This window comes from Oxyura jamaicensis, chromosome 8, assembly GCF_011077185.1.
Source record: "Oxyura jamaicensis isolate SHBP4307 breed ruddy duck chromosome 8, BPBGC_Ojam_1.0, whole genome shotgun sequence".
Lineage (NCBI taxonomy): Eukaryota > Metazoa > Chordata > Aves > Anseriformes > Anatidae > Oxyura > Oxyura jamaicensis.
The window spans coordinates 18,664,746-18,688,647 of NC_048900.1; the positions used below are offsets into that span (position 1 = coordinate 18,664,746).

The window sequence follows — 23,902 nt, forward strand, 5'->3', positions numbered from 1 at the left end:
TAGTTCTCAGATTTTGAGAAAGTCAGAACTCTGTGGAGGGATCAGGCTGATATGGCTGACTGTGGAATGATGAGCTTTGACTGACAGCATGACTCAGAATGGCGTTCTCATGCACAGCAGAGGAAAAAATGTTAAAATTTCCCTTCCCTTAGAGAATGGAGAGGAGAGAGAGTAGTGGAGGAGAAAAAAAAATACATGGCACAGCATATGTTATGAATTTAAAAGGAAAAAAAATGCTTACTAAAGTGCATTAAAAAAAATATTTTTTATAATTTTATATTCACTTGTCTGGGGTGAAGCGATAGAGATATTGTAGCAGCCAAAGTGCTAGATTGGAGGTCAGACCTTCGATGTCACTGTTGCTTAATGCTTGGTAGTCCCAACTGCACAAGAGACCACAGGCAGAAGCCTCAGCAGTCTGGCTGGGAAGCAAAAACATTTCCCAGAGTTTTGCAGTCTGGCACTTCCTACTTGCGTGTACCAGCCTGCTCAATATCCAGGCTCCCTGCAAGCTACTTTTCACTTTGGGATTCACAGCAAGCATATTGAAAGTAATAGAAAAATTTCTCATTGATCTTTGAGGCCTTCTAGACAGACCTTCTGTGAGTGCAAATGCTCCAAACACCAAGTTAGAGATGTTAATGCGAGTTTGTCATACAGCGAGATTGTTACAGAATTGTATATAAACAGTTTTAAAGTGTGGAGCAATAACCATTTAGTGAGTGAGATGAAATAGGACATGTAAGTCACAGCAACATATTTTAGTAATTTGTTTTTATGAAAGCAAACAAATTGCTATGAATTTTAGCAATTACCATCAATTTACTAGCAATTATTAGCATTTTTTTTTCTCCTATTGGATACTCAGACTATTCTATTTATTTACTTGTTCTCCATTCTTGGTTTTTATTTTATATTGCTGGGATAATTAGCATGAAGTGACAGCAGAGAAGGAAAAATCCTACTGACCTTTACAGCTTTTGGAAGCAGCAGAGGGGAATGATGCACCAGCCCAAGGGAAGATCTGGAGCAATTAGGTGCCACATTGGAGGGAGACTGGTAGATGACTTGGGAGACTTTTGGTATCCTAGAAAACAGATGACTACAATGTCTAAGTTACTCATTTTTTTCTGCTTTATTACTTTTTTTTAATTATTATTATTACTTTAAAAACTCCAGGTTTCACGGGGAAAAAAGAAATGGTGAGGCTCCAGTTATCAAAGGTTTCCAGTATCCCAGGGATGTGTGTATAATGGGGAGTCTACCCCATGTAACAGACGTCTTGATTACTCTTGAACTTTACCATCCTAAAGCAAACACAAAGCTATACCAGAGCCATGTGTATACATGAAAATCTAAACATATTAGCTTACTTGAAGACAGTGAACCAAAAACCAAACAAACAGAAATTAGGATAAAGGAGATCAATACACAGCAACACAAGGGGAAAAGTTAGCATCTAAATCTCAGGTTGCTGACAACTATCAGATTCATTGCTCTTTCAGAGGAGAAATAACTAGTTCAGCACCTCCAGTGAGGGCATAGGCAGGAACAACATTTACACTTTTGCAGCTCACACAGCTATCCTGTGAGAGTGGATTATTGCATACTGATAAAAACAAACATAAGCCAAGCTCAGGGATCACATTGTGCTGCTAACTACTTTTCAAAGAAAGCTTAGACTATGGAGGTTGCAAATATCACAGGTCCCACATCGCAGTGACAAACACAGTATACAAACAGTAAAGCTGGTGGTGTGTTTAGATAGTCCTGATCAACCATGCCAGAATCCTGCTATTGTATTTTCAAATGGAATTTCTGAAGGGTAATAGCAATGTGTGTACATGAGGGAGAATCAAACATAGTAACATTTTAGAAATAACAGACACAGCCTTATGCATCCCCCTTGAGTCTTAAAAAACAGATAAGTTACCAGGTCCTATGTTGCAGCTGTGTTCCTCAACTGTCCTGGTGGCATTAACTTCTAAAACTTTAATTTTTCTGGCCAGGTACAAGCATACCAGAGATCCCTTATTGACTTCATCATCTGTGCTGGATTGACACAGTAACAACAACATCTTTGCTGTGATGAGGAATTAATTATTATTTTTTTAAATAATAAAAACATCTGATTTACAGACGTGCAGATTTACACAATGAGATACTGAAGAGGACAAATGATGAAGTCTGACAGGATATTGATCTTATTGCACAAGTGTGGACAGCTGAAAAGGCAAGAAAAAAATACAGTTGTCACTGGACTGTTTCACCTTAACACCATATATACAAAAGCACTGTTGTTAATCGGTCAATCTCTCCAGCTGCATAATCCCTGAGTATTAATGCTAAATGTGAAAACCATGAACCTGGCACATAAAACATATGATTGTGCAGCAGCCTGTTTTGGCCAAGAACTTATTTTAATGTTTAAAATCAGGACATACACATATAGAATAAATATCTACATAACGCTTGACATTTTTCTTGTGCCTTAATGTTGTTCTTTATTTTCTGTAATGCTCAATTTCTACTAAAATGGCAATGAATTTTAATGGTACACAAAAGATACAGAATAGATATTGAACCTATATGATAAATGGCTCAGCAGTAAGTGCTATAGTTTTTTCCACAGTCTATTATGGAAGAAATATTAAATCTGCAACAGCTCTTAAAAAAAGAAAACCCTAAACACTTCTTAAACTATATGATCTTAAAGAGTAACTTATCTTTGAAAAATTGCATTTCATTCTGGCAATGCTTACTTCAATTTCACCCTTTGTAAGAATAATTTATTTTTCAGTAATACCTAGCCATGTGCTTTTCTGATACCAACTGTACAAACAGTCTGGAACAAGAATGATACTGAGATGGCCTTCAGTATAATACCAGTGTGCTAGTCACAGATACTTATCCATAATATTAATAAGTTTATATTGTTTTTACACATACAAAAATATATTTTTCACGCTTTCCCCACAATAATTAAGATAATATCAGAATTTAAGTTTAGTTTCTGAACTGAAATATAAATGTAATGAGAAGTGTTAAAAAGCAGGTTTGTATCAGTCACACAGTTGTTGTTTTTCCCCAACCGGTATCACGTAGACTACAATATACAAAGGGTAACAGTATCTTCTCTATGGTTTAGTCTAATCTAGAGGATCATTTTTCCAGACTTAGGTAAGTCCTTTACATTTCTTATTTTTTCTGCATAGTACTTCATGACTAATTGAGGTAACATAAGCCTGTTCTCTCCTGGATATTACTCACTGTCAGCTTTCTCTCCTGAATAAACTGATCTCTTGAACACTTACATGGCACACAGCAGGAGAAATGGAGGAGAAGCAATCACTGTCCAAAGAGAGGTGGAAAGAGGAACCTGAATGAAAAATAGACAGATATGAATCACATATGCCAGACGCTGAAGTAAAGTCTGTTTATCCTTAATATATTGGTGAAGTTGCAGGGAAGACTTTATCTGTGTGAATACAGGATTCTTGTAGTATTGCTAAGGTCAGTAGCTCAGTAGCAGAGGATGGTGATCAACTCAGTAAATACTGGTTGTGCAAGTTATACTTGCATAGGGACTTCTTTAACGTATGTACCCAATATTTTTCCAAGCCTACAAAACATTTCAAAAATGAAAGCACACCTAACATACCTACAATAGCCACATGTTCTTTCTTTCCTACTTTCCCAGGTAAGCCCATCTTTTGCTCTATTTTATATTTTCTTTAGGCACTGGATTCTTGAAGATGGATATCAAATTGTAGCTGGAATAACAACCTCAAAGTGGTTACCTCTAGAAACATAACTGTTTCACATACACCCTTTAGATACTGCAATTGTAGCCACAACTCTAAATTGTGTTAAAAAGTTCGCATTGTGCTAGAGAATACCAAAATACACTACTGAGATCAGTTTCTGGTGAAAGTCATTATATTCCTTCTTTTAGCGAAGAAAGAGGCTCATATCTGATCCACTAATGAAATGCACATGTCAGGATTCTGGATAAACAGGCTGAGATGAGGGCAGATGTGGGGATATACAGTGTACCTGGGGACTTGCAGTCCACCCTGAAGAGGGTATGCACCACTCCTTTAAGGAGATCAACCATCCGAGACTTTTTTGATTTCTAGACTTTGTATAAGCTGCATAAAGCTGTTTCTCTCTCTTCCTTAAAGTATCACTTGGGTTATAGTTATGCAACAGCCACACAAAAAAGGTTTCTGAGCAGATTCCATGGAGTTTTCAAAAAAATCAAAGAAGACAGAGTGCTCATGTTAAACCTGCCCCTTGTTTCGTTCAGAAGATGAGTTCGTTGGGGATGCGTAGATGCTTGTTTTTGCAGAGGTGGGGTGTCTTGTCTGTGTGTCCCTATGTACTAAAGTGGGAATCTGCATGATCCTATTGATCATCTGCAACCTTTGATATAAAGTATATTGCAAATGCTTGTCAATAGCTTGTTTCCTCCTGAGCATATGGAATCCCCAGAATGGTAATGGGGAAGACTGCATGAATAAAATGTCAAAATGCATACTAAAAACAAAGAAACAACAACAACTACAAAAAAACCCACACATTGAAAACAAACAAACACAACACAATCAATCAACTTATTTTTGCCCAGTTTCTTATCCAGCCAAATTTTGACTTCCAAAGTCATTTCCTGTCCAAAGAATGAAAGAAAGGGGTGGGATCTATAAGACCAGGAGACGAGCTCTCACTCTAGTGCCATCTACTGTGATGACCACCTTTCTTAAAAATGAAAAGCTGAAGTTAGAAAACTAATATCTGGCTCAGAATGTTATATTATCTTATTTATTTAGATTATAACGGTCCAAATTCCACTGAAATCAACAACAGAAATACTACTGATTTGGGATCGAGTCCCAAACATACCAGAGAGCAATATTAGGTAAGCCTCTACTCTGAATACAACTGCTGCACTTTTTGATGTTTGCCCAGATCAGCTGACATTTTATGCAAAATATTTTGGAGAGCCAAGGACTTAACCTGCTCTGTCAATCAGCATTTCCTTTTCACAAATTTAATAACACCTTTTACAACTGATTTTTAACTGGTATTAGCAAACTCATTGCTTTAACCCAAAGACGCATCCTGCGATTGACTTTTGCTGGGTGGATTACTCAAGTTCATCAAGACAAGGATTGTGAAGTATTAACATCTCTTTCCAGATTTATTTTTATCCTCTGATGTCAGTGTTTATTTCCAGGAAATTAAACTATGAGTAGCAAAAATATTTACAATTCATATGCCAGTGATTGTTTTGCAGCAGAGACTTTGGAAATATGGAACAATAAACAAGCTAAACATTAAACTGGGGATGGTAGTTCATTATACATATTCCTTTTCAGTGAAGCATTTAAACTGCTTGATAAACCTGAAAACTATATGTCAATATAAAACTACAGAATGGATACATAGAAAACCGGATGATTTTTTATATGTCCTGGCAAATGTTGTAGGTAATTTATGGGAGCAACCAACTGAGTGTTTATACATGCACAAAAACACACACCACACGGCTTTCTAAATGCATCATCCCTTTACAAGGAGGGAGGCTTTTTTTTTTTTTTTTTTTTTTAAAGTGACATCTCATTTAAAATATGCTTCCTTGGAAATTGGTCAAGAATAAAGCCATGCTTCTGCTTGGCAGTAAAAGCAGTACAGCAGGCAGCATGCTGCAGCTAAAGAGCATCGCAATCTGCTCCACTATGGCTGTGAGTGGTAGTCACAAGCGTTTCCCAGGATAAATCACTGGCACCCCTTCCTTGACTTTTGATTTTGTTTCTTTTGCTCCCTCATCTCAAAATTTCTGGTCTATGTTCTTTTTCTGAGTGGATAAAAGTGGAGCAATGGGAAATATAATTAGGTTATTAGGAAGACAGTCTTGGAGTAGCTGTTTTCCTTGTTTTTGCCTGAAAGCTTGTTTTCTGAGAGTCTCATACAGCAGTTAAAGAGAAAGATCTCATTAAAAATAAAGTTTGGGTGACTCTCATTTGTTAGGAATAAGACAGCAAAACAACTGACCTTCAGTATCTATGGAGGTCAGTAGATGAACATCTCAGTCTTGCTTTTGAAAACACTGATCCATTTTGCTGTTCAAATAAGCTCTACCAGGGCTCCAGTTTTTAGAATACATTTCCCATGATTAAGAGCAACTGAAAGCAGTCAGCAAAGGGTTTTTAAAGATGTATTTTAGGCAGTGTAGCTACAGTACATTTAGATGTTCCTTATGTTAGCATTTCTGAACAGGTATGAGAATTTGACTTCAATTATTTATTCCTCTCAAAATCTAGCCGCTCTTTTTATTAAATATTAAAATGTAAGATTTTTTTTGAAAGACACTGTTTGCATTGATAATGGTGGTTCTCTGAATTACTTCTAACTAATTACTAATTGAAAGCAGAGTTTTTTTCTTTCCCCCCCCTTTTTTTTAAGTGAGTTAAGCATCTTCTGAAAATGGGATTGTTACAGTATTTTTCAAGATTACTTTCTCTTCATTAAAAATTTTGTAAAATAATAATGAAGAAGAAACCATCTCATTAAGAAAAGAATAAGATTACTTGTCAATTTTACTGCTTTTTCTCATCTAACTTTATATTGGTAGGAGTGTAGCAATGCCTTGCATTTCTTAAGAATTCTTTGCCCTATGTTCATTGTAAACAGAGAGGAGTCATAATTATACTTCATTTGATCCATATCAAAGCTACTGATCCATGTATCGATTTACATAAAGTAAAGCACATAAAACATTTTTGCTTTTCACCCTTACTTCACCACCTTCTAACGAAAGTTTTCCTTTGCAGACTTCATTTGAATATAAAAATCTCCCATTGAAATTTGCGATGTTAAACAAACCATACCAGTCATTCAACTTTTTAATTAAGGATTCAGTGTTCCATCCCTTTCCAGGCATTAAAATTCAGGTGCAGTCATTAATCTTTCTAAATGAATTCACCTGTGGCTAATACTGATGTATTTTCTATGAGGCTTGTCATGGACTGCATACTGCATGCATAACCACTCCACAGTTAATTACACAAGGGATTATCGTTAGTGTCATAAAGATAAAGCCTTGCTAGAAGCATTACAGACATTTTCTGAGCAATGACTTACTTCATTTTTGTTAACAGCTTCCTAAGTGTTTAAGAACAACAGAAGTTTGTTTAACGCATGGACAAGTGAATGGTGAAGTTCAGAGAACTTTCAAAATCTGTAAGTGACCAGAGCAGCTGACCAGCTCTTTTTCATCTTCCCTGTATCAGTTTTACATCTACCTCTCTAAGCAGGAAGAGAAAAAACACAAATACAGTACTCCTTTTAAGATTCATACATTAGTGTTCTATGTCAAGTATTCTTCTCTAAAAAAGAGAAACAGCACATCTTATGAGCACTGTAATTTGTAGCACTACACACTAGTCTGTTGGGGAAGAAAAAATTTCAAAGGTTGGTAAGGAACAAAGAAAGCTCTGAATAGTAAGCAGTGTAATTTACAGGAAAGTTCATGAAAGTGTTCGTGGTACAGTGTTTGAGGGCAAACAAAACTTCAGAGAAAGGCAAGAGAAGAGCATATAAACAGTATGAGTTTTTAATACTCTGAAGTCTGAACTTATTAATTGAGCATTATCAAATAGAAATGCATTTCTGTCTAAAACTGTTGTGACTAGTAGCAGAAAAAGTCTTGGTACAAGACCTGACATAATCAGCAAGACTAGAAAAAAAAATTATTAACCGTTGAGCTCATAGGCACTGCTCCTGTTATGTCTTGAGTAGGCTTGTCTTAGGCATCCAGAGAGATCTAATCAACACAGAGCAAACATGAAATAAACATATGTAGTTAAAAACAAGAACAACAACTTTGTTAGAAAGATAATACAGTACAGAAAAAGGTTTTGATTTGCAAGCCTATTGCATCTGTTTTAAATTAACTTCAGTTGAATTATTCCTGATTTACTCTATTAGAAAATAATCCCCAAGATGCTCTTATTGACGAATTTGAAGTTATATACATCAGTGAAAGACACAAGTGAGACAAAAAAATGATATTGTGAAAGAATCAGAACACAGAAAATAGTGACAAAGTCTTTTAAAGAGTAATTACTGAAACAGTAAAAATTAAAATTTCATTTTTCTCCTCCACTAAAAATATCAGGAAATAAGAGAGACAGAAAGGGTATATAAACAATTATATTTTTCTAATTCAAATATTCAATAATCTCTAGTCATGAATGAGTAATTTGTAGCCCAATTAGCATTGTAGAACAAAATAAAAAGAACCAATCAGAAGCCTGACAATGATTTACTGTGTGAGATTCACAGTGATTTTTTTGTTGTTTTTAATTTCCTGTACTTTTGAACACCTGAAAACCGAGGGGCAGTGGAACAGAACCACCCACTTCAAAGCTTTACTTCACACTTTGCTTTCCATCTGTTAAATCCCTCAGGCTCTGCTTCTATAAACAATAGCAGATAATTAGATTTATGCATGTAATTTAAATCAAATTGATTCTAGCAGTTATCCAGTGACTTTGGGAAAGCCATGGAGGCAGTCAGTGGACACACACACACACCAGCAATTTCACAAATGATGTGAAACAAAGAATGATCACTCTTTCTAAATAAGGCTGTATAGGTACCATAAAATTATACTGTAAACCAAAGCACTTTGTATGAGAAATTTGACTTTCTCGAGTCTGGAGGTTTCCTCTTGCATTACTCCCTATTCTGTCTACTTTAGTCTTTGTTACAATATGAAGATTACATGGAAGATGTCCAGATATCAGAGGTAAACCACTTATTTACTAAATCTGTATTTGGGCGTAAGAGTCTCAGCTGGGAGAGTTTTATGGAGAGTGGCTGTATGACTTGGTAGGGTGGAAAGGGTGCGGTTCTTGCTAGGGAGGAAGAACTGCTAGTGAAAATTAAAGTTAATTTGGGAAGTACCCATTTTGTTGTTTGAGGTCAGTGATAACCATCACAACAGACTGAAGTATTCATCCGTTTCTGTGTCATTAGTGCAAGACATTTTTTTCTATAGAGAATAGACATCTCTAGTAGCCTTTTACCAAAAATACAGTGCATATGAAATTTTCATTAAAAATGAATGAAATATTCCTAAACTACAGATTCATCATTACAGCAAACTAGTGACTTGCACAAGATATGCATTTTTCACTTTTCATGTTTCTTCCTCCAGATAGTTTCACTTATTATAGCATGGTTTCTTCTCAATCTTGATTTTTTTTTATAGAAAACCAATTACCCTGTCAATGTTCTCTGCCTCTAGAAATTTGAATTCACCTGTCAGTTCAAAGAAATACATTTTTTTAAATTCAAAGATAAGTCCAAAGGGTAGGGAGGAATTCCAACTATATAGAATGTATTGTTCTCTTGTCCCTTTTGATTTAATATGATAGTGGCCATGACCAAAATATAGTACAAACAAAAGCAGAAAACAAGCAAAATCTGAACTAGGAATTTCACTTGGTTTCCTGTCTGTTTTCTTGATTAGAAAATATGCAAACTAAATTTTAATGAAAACTAAAGAAATTGAGCATTTTTACTGCCCCAGAACAAAAGAGAAAGGGGAAAGCAAAGTGTCTAGAACCATGTTCCTTTAGTTGCTTTCTGGGAGAAAGAACAGCAAGATATTGTATTTTATTACTTGGGAATAATTTAGGGATAGTGTAGGAAATAAATAGCACTGTCATAGCCCCTTATTTATTTAATTTTGAGAATGAGTTTGGTACTAATGAGGTTGAGGGGAAGATAGCAAAGTCTAGAGTCATGCACAGCATGGGCAGGTGCTCTGAAAGCTTCTTCAAACAGCTCTGTCAGCAAGTGCACTTTAATCCTGTTTTGCAATATCCCTGCTTGCCATCAAAGTGCCAATTCCTGCCAGGTGCTGAGTGCCCTCAACTCTCACTGATGACAACAGCAGCAGAACTTCACATGGTGAGCTCAGTGCCTGGCAGAATCAGGAGCACATTGTCTTGAAATTCAAGTGCAGAGATGGATATTTAACTTAAAATGAACTTTATCAAATACAGACATTTGTCCTAAGGACAAGGATATTAGCATCAAAAGATATTTCATTAATGTGATCAGTACTGAGATGCAGGCTCTCCAGCTGTCAGCTGACTGCATTTAACAGTTACACTGACCATCCATTCTCATTTATTACATAGATATCTATATGATGTAAAATTTAAATATTAGAAAAATTATCAGCCACATGATAACTACCTACGTGGTAGTTTGCTGATAAAGCAGACAAACCAAAAGGCTGGTCTGAACATACAAAAAGGACTTGGAAGCTGTAGAAGTGAAATTTAAATATATGCATGAGCTCATACAGACCCAAACAGACCCAAAGTGAAGTAACTCCTGGACACAGGTACCCATGCATTGACTCCCCAGCTGACACTGTCTCAGAATCTTTTTTGAAAGGTCATTTGAATCTTGTAATTTAAAGAATTGAAAAGTTTCTTCAAGCATTCAGTTTTGTCCTGAGGCAACCATTTTCCTTTAAATATCTTTTTGGCTTTGGCTGCAAGGCATCTAGTCCCAGTCTTGATAAGCACTCAGCTTCCCAAGCTCTTATAATATGTTCAGCTTCTGCTTTGCAGGAATTTCACCTTTCTAAGACTGAAGGCCGTGGCATCCTCACAAATATGCATACCCACTGAATACAATTATGTTCTGGCAACCTGGATTTCTACAGAATAGTCAACTGGGATGTCCAAGAAGACAAGTCCTGACTGAAGCTTCTCACAGGCCTGGACATCTCTAAATGTTTTCTCTTTATGGCTTCTCTGATGCCTAATACAGGTTCCATGCAAACTTCCCCTCCAAGTAGCTGTCAGTAGACTCTTCTACCTGCATCACAAGACCTTCATTAACTGACTTTTTCCATCCATAATTTATGAAAATGTGTCAATTTCCAGGAAATTTGACAGGAAGATTTCAAAGACATGTAGTGTAATTGCACTACTCTTGTTTCATTTAGAAACAAGGCCAGAGAGTAGACTATTTAGCATCTTGCATTAGAAGTTGCACAAGACCTCACAAAACTGTAATGACTTAAGGAAAAAGGAAAAATCAGTAGTTTAGTTGTGGAAGCATAGACAAGCACACACTACCTTATATTTTTTTGGATCAAATATTGGACAATAAAGGTGTTTGGGGAGGGGAGGGGTGTATAAAATTTTAACATGATTGGGATTGGAATATTAAATTGGAATCAAGTTCAAAACCTCTAAAAATTGTACGTAGAATTACCTGAATGGTATGTCCTTTACATGCATCATCGCACTATTAAAAAAGTGCTGAGAGTAACATCTCCAGAAAGGCATAAATCTTTCCTTACTCTGGAGATAACAAGTAGCATAAACTCTAGTTAAGCATGGTTACCATAATTTGATCATGTTAAATATAACTTACATATTTAAGTGTAAATATGAAGATTTCTGAAATTCACTTAACACTTTTGTGATTCACTAGTACAACTACTGTTAAACTGAGAATGTTATGCTTAAACTAGACTGGCAGCACATTGAAAAGCCTTACTTTGCATTTCTGGACATATACTCCATTTCAGCTCATAAGAAGGCTGGTTACTGGCCTGATACAACAGCCATGAAAGGCTTCATTTCTCTCATTTATTGGTTCAGCAACATGCCTTGTAGAGTATATTTGCAAGATGTCATATTCTAACAAGCATATAAACAGGGCATGGAGTCAGAAGCAAATTCACAAAAGACAAGTTCCTTTTTATCTGTGGGCTCCAATGCTAAAAGCCCAGCAGGATCTATCCAGTTTACAAAAGCTCTTTCTCCTTGCATGCAGGGTATGTTTAGATATACCCACATCATCCTTACCAAGTCTTTTTCTGGTGGCTCAGTTCATATTTGTCACTAGTATACAAAATGTAGAGTCTAAAGAAAGCATGAGCAGCTTTGCATCACTAATCTTGTTACTGTAATGGCTATGAAAGTCACCAACAAAAAAGTAGCATAGAAGCCAGTCCTAACATACATACATTACACAGAATGTGCCATAATGAGCCCAGAGTGTTCTCTGGGTCCCTGAAACAATGGAAAAATCCAGACATTTTAATGCTACTTCTCACATCCAACCACAAGTGACAAATACCTCTCCTAGCCCAGATGAAAGGATTGCTGACAGTTCTTTCTACCTTAAAGACAGATGAAGTACTTTGATGGGAATAAGAAGTTCACCAACCTCTCAAATTCAATTAAATATTTTTTATCATTAGAAAGAAGAGATGAGGGATTCCTTTCCCTCTCTCCCCCTTTCAAGCTTACCACTTGTCATTTATCCCCTCTTTAATTTGGCATATAAAACCCCCATGACTTCAACCCTAAGTCTCCTGAGACCAAGATTACATCATTACTGTTATGGCATGTTATACACTAATCATAACCATTACCACTTACAAGTTCACAGCTTCATTCAATTAACTGTCTGACATGGATTTTGCAGTTAATTCAGAGTGAAGGTCACCAGCGGTCAGAATGGCAGGTGCATTCTGCCACCTCTCTGAATGCCATTTACAAGTCTTAAGCAAGTACTGGGGAATACTGAGTCTCAACAAGTTAATCAAAAAGCTTATAACTTAAGACACATTTTTATAGGCATGTCTAATGTTCTGTAAAATAATATAGCATAATTAGCATATTCAAATGACAGCCACATCATTTAAAACTCTAATTTACATTGAAAAGCAGAAAAAGATATTTTACTTTATCTTTTCAAAAGAAACGATGAGATTATGCAACTATATTAGAAGCTGTGTAGTACCATGCCTAACCTATCACAAGTCCTTATGTACTGTAATTAAGTATTCAAAGACGCACTGCGGTAGCAAGTTACAAGTACTTCTTGATCTACTGTTAAACTTTGCCCTGCTTACTTCATTGCTGAAGGATGAAGGCAGACATTATCAAAATACACCATGGTAGAAATACATTGGTGTAAAAATGCAGTCTGGCTTGAATCTGAATCAACCACTGCTACATGTGTCAGGATAAACCCAGCTATCCACTGTGTAGAAATCAGTCTCAGAATACAAACCTACTTCTTGAATATCCATGTGAAGAATGGCTGTTTCTGAAGAATATCCTGAGCACTAATGTGTTAGCAGTTTATTTGCTTTAAAACAGGAGTTCAAATACCAGGATAGTGGACAAACATCTCCCTACTTTTTTAGTCTAATCTAAGCTGTAAAATAAGCTTTCTATAATTGAGACTAAATTTCTTAAGTGAGTCTAAACTTGCCAACTTGGTATCAATCTAACCACATAATGATAATATTATGTATACAAAAATATATTCTCTATCACAGCTACACACACACACAAGAAGGGAGAGTGGAATTAGATTAAGAAGTCCCAGTATAGTAATTTAGATACCCTATTTAAATAAGTTATTAGGTTTGAATTGCTGAAGAAATTTACCTAGCTGAAGCGGGGAAAATCCCCACAGCCTTATATTACAATTCTAGTAAAATTTCCTACCAATGTTAGCAAGCCACAAGCTTACCTAGTGCTAATATATAAAATTAATTTCATGCTTGTCTACTTTTGTAAAGTCAGTGACAAGATGCCTCACTTTATAAGGTTAAACTGGTGACTCATATAAACTCAACATTATTTTAAACTAATATTTGAGTTATGTGGCTGACCAATTAATTGAAATACTAAAGCAAAAACAAAACAAAGGTTTATGCTAGGAAAACAAAAATTGTCAACAGATGCCAATGCTTTTTTGTCACTATTCCCTTGCTGACCAACACTTGATGATATTTCATACAGATGGAAAATGACAGAAATGTGTATTCTCTCTGTACTACACAGAGTGATAAATACAAAAGAACAGAGAAAGATGCCTTAGGTATAATATTAGGAGGATGGAAATCCCATCAATAATTAAAGTAGAGGATTTACATGAGTAACTATTCACATGTTTTATTTAGAAAAAAATAAATCATAAGCCCCAAGACAGTTTCTCTAGTAGTGGAAGAATGCAGGATCCGCTGGTACCCTATGCCAAACAATACAGAGGGAAGGGTTTTATATATTGTGTTCCTAACAAAATTTAAATACCAGAACAACCCACATCCAGCAAAGAAAATGTGATCTATTTTGTGCTCAAGAATGAATTATCCGTCCTATTTTTGCAACTATTATTGAAAAGATTAAGTAACTCCCAAATCGGTGGATTATTAAGGAAAACTGAACAACAGGAAGCTGTACAAATGAAAAAGAGATACAAGAAACACTGGCTTGGTAAACCTGAATGATTAAGATTCTACCATCCCATGGCTATTCCAGCAGGACAGAGATGCTCACCTATTAGATGACATGATCTTCCACCTCTGACTGAACTCTCATGTAGTTTACTGGGTCTATGTACACACACGTGTTAAACAGGATACACTGCAGTGATCACAGCTCAGTAGGGCTGGAGGGGACCCTCCTGAGCTACTTCTCTCTGCTGCTGAATTCAGCCCGAGTGATCTCACTTGCTTTCCATCTCACTTTCAGTTTGCTTGCCCCTGTGAGCCTTGCCACAACTGCTCCTCCTCCTTTTTTCTTAACAGACCATACATCAACTCTGTAGTCCGTAGTTACCTTAAAATGAGACATCAATGAATCTCCAAACCCTTTGCCTGTTCTTACTATAAAACACAGAACACCTGAAAGAAAACTCTTCCTTTATCCCTTTTCCTTCCCTAACTTTTTCCTTTCTGTGACCATTGAAGACCTTAACAGAGTTTTTGATGACCCCTCTGCACAGAAATATGCCACAAATGTTTCCAAACATGAATACGAACATCATATGCACTCCAGGGTTACCTAGAGTGGTATTTTAACAAAAATGTCACATATACTTCATATCCATCACACAAACAAGGCCTGGCACATCCAGGCAGCTCTGTGCGCTCTCCAGCACATTTCTTTAGAGATATGCTCATCTGGCCTGTTTTTTCCATATACCAACAGCATCTACTCTTTAGAAGATATCTAGCTGCAAGACTTACCTTTGATATTGCCAGCATATGGAGATAGTCATTCACACAAAGCCAATCCATATAGCAGCCAAAATAAAACCAAGTAGCCCAACTGACTCACTCGCAAGGATGAGCTTGAGCTACATAACCCCCTGTAAGAAGGAGCTGCTGTCCTCACAAGCTGCCTTGCTTCAAGGAAGCTTCTATGATTCTAATTCCTCCTTCCTGAAGTTTCCCTCAGGCACTTTAGCTCTCAACAGAGCATGAGCTTATTTCAAAGAATAAGCAGTTAAGGTAGGGCTCCCAGCTAATGTTAACTGACATGTGAGAACATCCAGGGTTCGGTTTGTATGCAAGGGGCACCTTCAGAGGAGCCTCTCTGCAGAGCAAAGGCTATGCAGATGTTTCTCTCTGCACATTCAAGCAGAGAAGAGTCATAGGATGAGCTACAGCTCACTGTAATTGAGGAAAGAGGTTTCCTTTTGTAATAATGCTATACAGCCTTGGTAGTAAGGACTGATTTATCTAAAGCCCATTTTTCCTTATATTGCAATTGTCCTGTTGCGTGATATTGCCTAGAATATTTTGCAACATAACAGCATTTCACTAGAATATAACAAGACAGGGACATTTCACATAAAGTGATAGGAATGATATAGAACAGAACCTCCTTTTCCTTAAATCATTTACTTACCGTTAATTCAGACAACAAGTGTCCGTTAAACAATTTGTGGCAATAATTTAAATAGTTGGGATGTTATACTTGGCCAAGTTTTTTGCACCGTGTTTTCTAAGCGCAACATGGAATAATTTGATACCTTTCTATGTTTAAAAACAGTTTTGATAGGAATCAAGCCAAAATGTCTGTCGAATGGCTTATGGTCCATAGTACCATCTACCACTTGAAGAAGGTGTGTACTTTGTACAATAATTTCATTTAGTTTTCTTAGTAATATTTAAAGAGACTGCTCACCTCTTGAGACCCCTACACGTACTCAGCCACCCTGCCCTCCATCAGGATTGCTTTTCCTGATCTTTTCAGTCTCATCTCTCAGAGAAACCTACTTCCCCTCCTCAGGCAAGAAGCTTTCATCTTTGTGTCTTCAGAGAGTAAGTTCTCATGGAATATTATCTCACTTCTTAGCTACAGGAGGTGAAACAACACGAAGCAGCTTAGTGGTTGGACCACTTACCGGCCAGAGATTTGCATGGAATTGCTTGCCATTTTCCCTTAAAATACATACAGAAAACACTCAGCCTCTAGGCTGTAAAATTAAAGACAACAAATATGTAAGATAGAAAATGCTCCAGATAAAGAAAGCTCAGACATACCACATGGGAAAAATTAAATAAAACAGGAAACCAATCTTTTTCTTGACAGTCTATCCCTATGGGACCAATCCTTCACTCTTTCAGTGGCTTTAAAGGTTGCCCAAACTCTCTGCAGCATTCACTAACTCCCTAGAAAGATCTCTACACAGCATTCACCAGATCCCTAGAAAGATCTCTGAGTTGCTATTACCTTGTAGGCTTAGCCATGCATCTTCTCCCAGATTTTCCCTACTTGCTCAGGCAGAGTCCCCTTTATACATACACTCTTCCCTTCAGGGGAGGAACCTTTCACTTCTCTGCTCCCACCCCTCACAGGCCCTGTTTCCCCTCAGGCCTAAGGGCACAGAATCACAGAAGGCCAAGGTTGGAAGGAACCACTGAAGATCATCTGGTCCAACCCCTCTGCCAAGCAGGATCATCTAGAGCACATTGTGCAGAATGACATCCAGGAGGGTTTTGAATATCTCCAGAGGAGAGCCCACAACTTTTCTAGGCAACTTGTCTCAGTGCCCTGTCACCCTCACAGTAAAGAAGTGCCCTCTCATATTCAGCTAGAACTTCCCATGCTTCATTTTTTGCCTGTTGATACTTAAAACAAAACATAAAATGTAATGTTAACACTAACCTGGCCTATGCTCAATAGGCTTAGTATAATCATTGACCCCCATCACTCCAATTTCCTTTGTCAGTCACTTTAATTTCCATAGCAGCTATGTGACATATGGTGCTAACTAGTGGCTAATTACTAATTACCAGATAGAACAAAAGGCATTAATGTTTGTTTAATTGTTAAATGCTTGTGAACAATTCCTTCAAAACAGTTGGTTTTATCTTCAATGTAACCCACAGTTCTGTTCTACCAGAATACATTTTAAAATAGAAATACTAATCTCTTCAAATGCAATTGGTTTTGGTAAGCAGAGAAAATGTTTCTTACTACTGTAGGGTTAATGTTCCTAATTGAGTTAATTTTTTTTTCTATCTTGAAAAACAATAAGGAGCATATTGTGAACTTAAAGTAATTCCATCAGGATTCATAGGCATTACTTTTCTTGGGTGTGAATATTTAGAGTTTGTAACAAAAAAAAAAAATCCTAAAATATGCTTGCTTTCATCATAAGGATTTGTGAATTATGCACTTATGGATATGATCCAAAACATACAAAAAAATAAATAATAATTTAGTTTTAATGAGCTTCCCTTATCACTTTTGATCAGGACAGTTGATGGAAGTGGATATATGGTGGTAAACAGACAAAATAATGTTTTGTTTAAACATAATTCCCCCTTCCTCTCACACCTCACACTGGCTTCCCCTGTGATAGGTTTGCTGCCACAGCCTGACGCACAGCTCAGCACACAGCCCAGCCTGGGGCAGCTCCTTCCTCTGCTTCAGATTTCCTGTTAAAACTACAGGAAAGTTATTTGCTCTCTCTGCTTCAGTTCCCCATCTATAAATTGAAAAGAATACTATTTCCAGGAGTATGATAAAGAAAATACTTTTCATTATAGACTGGGAAGTGCTTAGGTGTAAAGGTGCTGATATAAGTACCTTAGGTAGATAAGTATCTGGGGTACAATGCAGGCAGATAACAAATAGCTTAATCCAGCTCCTTATCAAGGTAGTCAGCAACTTTTAACGAAGCAGGTTGTTGGACACAGGAGAAACCACTTGAGGCTCAGAGTGGAATCTATTATAGAGGTCTGAACTCTACATTAAGGACTGCTCAAAATAGTGAAGTGCTATTAGTCCCAATTTAGAGACGAGGAATCTGTGTTAAGAAATCTCAGGAGAGCTTCTGCTGCTGCTTCTGCTGAAGGCCAGGGTGTGCAGCTTGGCAGTCCCAGCTAACAGAACCGAAAGCAGTACGGTCATCAGCCACGTGTGGATCCTGGAGTTTCTGTGCTCCCTGCACAGAATTAGAAGAAATTAAATGCTGATACATTCAAACAAGTGACAGAATGCAGTTTTGCACAAATCCAGTATTAGTTTTGAATGGAAGCTCTGAGCGTGCAAAAAATGAGGATCAGGCCTCTAGAATGTACTATCCAACAACTATGAAATTTCAGCATGTTTTTTTTTTTCATGCATTCAAATGGGATCTGTCTCCCTACGCCTACTCCACATCATCTGACTGGACTGCCTGCTGGGAAGTAACAGTACAATAGCAGTTTTCACTGGGAGATCACTCAGTCACACCGTTTACAGCTACAGAGACTATAAATCTCTTAGGGAGACTATAAGAGGGTGACCGTAAAAAAAAATAAAAATATGCTGATTGTTTGGTAGATTTGTTGTTAACTTACGGTGTTCTTTCCTATTTAGTAAATGTTTCACTAGAATACCAAGGGTATTATAGCTAATACCGCTTCAGAAAACAAAGTTTTTGATTTGAAGTTCCTTGTATTTTGCTGACTATATGGCATTTTGCAGACCATATTATATTTTAATGCTTCACTGTATATGTCATTTGCTCAGTTGCTTATTCCTAAAAGTTATTTCAAGGTCCAAACCAGACTAAACTGAGAACTACATTAGTCTTTTCAATTTGTGTGTCTGAAGTGCACCAGAATTCAGAGAAGAGAAAGTAAATGAAAAATGTGTTAACTAACAAGAGATCAAACAGCTGTAAAAACAATGTTTTATAATCTCCCATTTAACATGCACAAATCTCTCCATTTCACAGAGAAAATTTCCTAGATTCACTTAATAGGAGCTAAGAAATGTGCAGAAATGACTTAAAATGAGTGAAAATCATATATCACTGTTTAAGCTGCCATTAGCCAAATAGCATTTTGCTAATGACTTCTACTTTCAGACTACAAATCAGACTTGTTTGAGTAGCTAAATTGCTCCTGCTCTTATCCATCATGAGCGGATAGCAAAGTAACCTGCAAGATACTGCTTCTGGGTGGGAAGCAGGAGGAGAAGTAGTTTCTTCAGTGGATGAAGAAACTCTTGAATTTTTTTTCCACCCTATTAAAGAAGAAATTATTTTACAATTTAAGGAACTTTGATCCCAGAAGCTTGAATATAGCAGCATGAGTGGAACACATTTCATGGGCACTCTAGCCTGACATTCAGGTCTCCAGCTTAAAGACACTATTTGCAAGATATGGATTAAAAAGTGCCATTGTATAAATACAAATTATATATATTATTGCTATATATTTATACAAGTACTGAGAACTCAAACAGATTAGGAGGAATGGAAGACAGGCAAAATATTCTTCAGTTAGTGTTACAATCAAATGTGAAATGAAAATCTACATTTTATTACCTATTTTTTTTTTTTTTTTTCTGATCAATCCATTGATTATTTAAACTAATGTCAGTAAAATAGGAGTTACCTCTGTCATACCTAAGCCAACTTGCATTAGGTTAACCTCTGTAAATTTTTGGTCAATAGCTTACTGACTTGTGTGATTCCAAAATTTGCATCTAAGTTTCTTCTACATGTTTAGGATATCCATAGCCTGCTAAGAACAGCTTTGCAAATTCTCTTTGAGAAGCAGGAGGAACAAAACAATTTATTTTTTTCTATTGTTAAGAAAAATGCTAAGATGATCTCTCCTATGTCTGAGTTTCTATAGGCAAACACAGGAAAGTTAGCACTTTTGAACTGAAACAAACATTTTTTTTTTTTTTTTTTTAAATTTTACAATTACTAATAACGTTTTTCTTCAGATAGCAATCTTTTGTTAATATATAGATTTCAATAGGATTTTAGCTCTTGTTTCTACCAAATAATTAACGCTTCTTATTTTCAAAAGGAGCTATTTAATTTACAAGAGGCCTATTAAGAATTGTGTTTTTCTTCATTAGGTATAATTGAGGGATATGACATTTTGTTCAAGAGAAACTTTTTAGTGTTAATTAGTCAAACAATGCAATGTTTCAAGCTTCTGCTGAAGCTTAGTGTGGCATTACTTAAAATTCTTATAAACTAAAAATAAATAGGGAAAACAATAAGAAGTAAACGCGCAAAATGATCAGATAAAACCATAGCTTTACCTTCTGAGAACTGAAGTTCCACAGCCTGAAAATGAGAGTGCAGTCTTGCAAGTATTTATGCTTATGTTTAATTTTAAAGCTGTATTATTAAACTGTTCATAGAATCAGGAGCCAGTGTAAAACACATTTGACCCAACTGATGACAAGAGAATTGTGTCAAATATAATTGAGATCAGAACTGGTGTTCCAGATCTGTGATTTATATGTGTTAGTGAATGTAAAACATGAGACCTGAAGTCTCCTGAAAGAATGATTAATGTTTTAGAAATGTTCCCATGAAGCAATATTATGAAAGCATGCAAAATGTGCAGTTTCTCTTACTGTTGACACCAAGCCAGATAAAACTCATTGGTTTTGATGGCATTTCACTTTGCAATTTTAAGTTTGCTTGAACTCAAAACCTCATAGTCAAATTTGATGGTGGATGTGGGTGTGAGCCCACACAGGTTGAAACCCACCTTTCTGCTTGCAGAAAGCCAGAGAAAGCAGTGCAAAGTTCTAATGCAAACCAAAAGTAGGTATGCATGAGTATATATTTATATGCAGTAATCACGAGTATATATGCATATGCAGCTACATGAGAGCTAAAATCATAAAGGCCTTTGTCAGTTCATGTTTGATTTCACTACAGTCCTTGATTTCAAGACATGTAACAAAGGTGCACTTTTTTATTTTTTTTTTTTTTAAAAAAAAAGCTCCTGGTACCTTTTCCCTTTCCTTCCCTGTACTGTAAGTGTTAACAAGGCAGTTGGAGTTGTTGAACACTCTGAACAGTACACTTTGAATACTCAGCAAGTCAGGAAGGTCTCAAAGGTTGTACCACGTAAAAGTCAAGTAATTAAACACTGATTACTTACTGTAAAAAAAAAAAAAAAAAAAAAAGAATAAGAAAAAGAGCGTCTGCTGGGAAAGGCTGGATTCAGAAGGTCTAATTTAACACAGAAGATTTCAGTGGAAATAGAGCCTTTAACTACATTCTGCTTGACTTCATCCACAAGAAAAGGATGAGAGAAAAGATTAAAAAAGCTGTTCAGTACTTTCTTTCAGGAGTGGTGCTTTGGGAGGTGACAACAGCTACTGATAATTCTTTCCATAATCTTTTCCCCAAAATAGCATTTAGAATCCTCTTCAAAATTTGGCTGTGGATCTATGGCTTCATTATTTTTACAAAATACAAAGCCACCTCCCTTCTGTGCTCTTGGCTATAGATTAAATGTTTTGGTTCCCCAGAAACATCTCATTTTAAAAAAGCCATTGCAAACCCAGGGAAACCTGCTTCACCTGATACTATTACCTCCTCACATATTAGAAAAAGCCTGCCCTTTCTCTGTGCTTCTCCCTCCGGCATCACCAAAAGCTCAGTCATGTTTTTGTGGCTGGCTTGTCTCTGCAGTGTCCCAAGAGAAAGAAAAGACCACAAGCTTCACCGGCCACTGAAACTTTTTTATTTGCTATGTACCATCACTCCCTCCTCCTGCCACCTCTGGCATAATGGTCCTTTTCATACTTTTAGCACAATTAAGGATTAACTATTAAAAGCTCTTGCATTTCATCACACCATTAGGGAACTGGTCTTGTAAAATTTCTGGATTCTTTTTTCCTCACAAACATACAGAGAAATGATTTTCTCGGTAGAAAATTTTCTCCTCCAAGCTTCTCAAACACTTATGCATTAATAGTGTTTGTTGGAGACAGCAGAATGAAGGCTGCATTTGCAACACACAGCAAGTTGATTGCTTACATCAATTGTTGTGATGGGGGGAAAAAGTGCTTCATTTTCTTGGCACAGAGTACTGGCTGACTTTATTCACACCTACTGAAATACAAACAGGCTTATGCTTACATTAGGTACTTTGGGGAAAACATTCTGCAGACACAACTCTGGAGTGCTTCAGGAATTTTAAATACAGCTATGATATTATAATCTAGCTAAATAGGCTTTTCTATTCACTCTTCTTTTTCAAATCACATTTCACACGTGGATTGTACTCTCCAAATGTTAAAATCCAGAGAGAAAATGCAGTATTTTACTAATGGATACTCATTCCCCCACACCCTTCACGTTCATTAAATTTCCTAGGGTTCACTCTCCGTCTAATTATAAGGCACTCAGGAGGTGAATATTAGTTGGGGAACACAATAATTCATTTTTTGAATTGTGATATATTTTGACAATTTAAATTAAACTGTTTTGATTCACATTAGAGGAAAGTCTGACTTCTTCTGTAAAAGAGCTGCTTTCTCATCTACACACACAAAAAACAAACAAACAAACAAACAAACAAAAAAAACCTTTTTTGTGTCCCTATCTTCTTATAGAGGTGTTTTGTTTGTTTGTTTGTTTGATTTCCTCTTTTCCCCTTGTTCTTGTCAGTGTGTTTAGAAAGACAAACCTCTCTGTAGAGGGGCATAGGTGATGGTCAGCTGTAATACATTTAGCAAGAAATTGACAGGGAAGGAAAGTGAAGTCCATGATAGAGACTCTTGCTCTGTTAAAAAGTTTTTACTGATCAGCTTACACTTTAGCAGCAAGTTCCCTGAGGAAGGGCAAATCCTCCCAGCCTTGCAATCAGGCAGGTGGACAGTCCCAGAGGAGCTGCAATCCTGCTCATGGAACCCCATGTGTATAAGTGCTTGTGCGTGTGCATTTTTGTCTCCCAGAAAAACATTTATTGATTCCACTTAATCCCTGAGTTGCAAAGCTGTTACATTTGAAAATTGCCAGTGGACAGCTTCATTTGCAAGCTGTGGGTTCTGGGAATCGAGTGCATTGTAACAACTAGCAGCTCCACACATTTTTATCTGTCTTGTCCCTTAAGAAAGGAGAACTTTGCAGCATCACACTTTACAGCAATAAGGAAGAACATCAGTATTTTCCTAAAATATCAGTCTTTACCTCTCATGATACCTGAAACTGTATAACCATAAAACGTTTATAATCACAATGGGTCATACTGTAAACTGATTTTTGTGTTCAAAATGTTCTCAAACAATTCCACTGAAATAAGTTGGATTACTTGGGCGAATAACTTCTCTCTATGGACTTTACAGTTTCTTCCCAGGAAACAACAACTATTTTACTTTGAATTAATTGAATTTTTAATGTCTACATGACATAATTTGCAAACAGAGCTTTATTTAAAACAAGCCCAGTCCTGGTGGTGTGGAGTCATTAGTTCACTGAGTGGGAGGAAATGCTAGAAATGATTGTTTGACCAAATAATCTCAGGAGGTACATACACACCACTGCTAGTGCAATGGTTGGCTTCAATAAAACAAATGATGAACATAGAGACAAGAATACAGAAAACATTCAGAGCTTTCCACGAGACATTTTTCATAAGACTTTTAATCTTTCTTGAAGATGGTGGACAAACTACAGACCTCTTTCTTGAAAAAGTTCATTTGTTTTTACAGAGACCTTGGAAATCTCTGGCTTTGGCAAAGTTGGGAGCGGTAGTGCTAATGATTTGTCTGGGAAGTTTTAAACTGTT

The 23,902-nt window shown here is 36.6% G+C and overlaps 1 long non-coding RNA gene across 1 annotated transcript; it reads right to left on the reverse strand.

The window, feature by feature from the left end:
* Positions 1 to 265: 265 nt before the first annotated feature.
* On the reverse strand, positions 266 to 16,682 carry LOC118170422. Its single transcript, XR_004752706.1, has 4 exons — positions 16,584 to 16,682; positions 3,315 to 3,379; positions 1,934 to 2,225; positions 266 to 1,087 (listed from the first exon to the last, which is right to left on the reverse strand). It is a non-coding gene; the product is annotated as an uncharacterized LOC118170422 (long non-coding RNA).
* Positions 16,683 to 23,902: the final 7,220 nt, after the last annotated feature.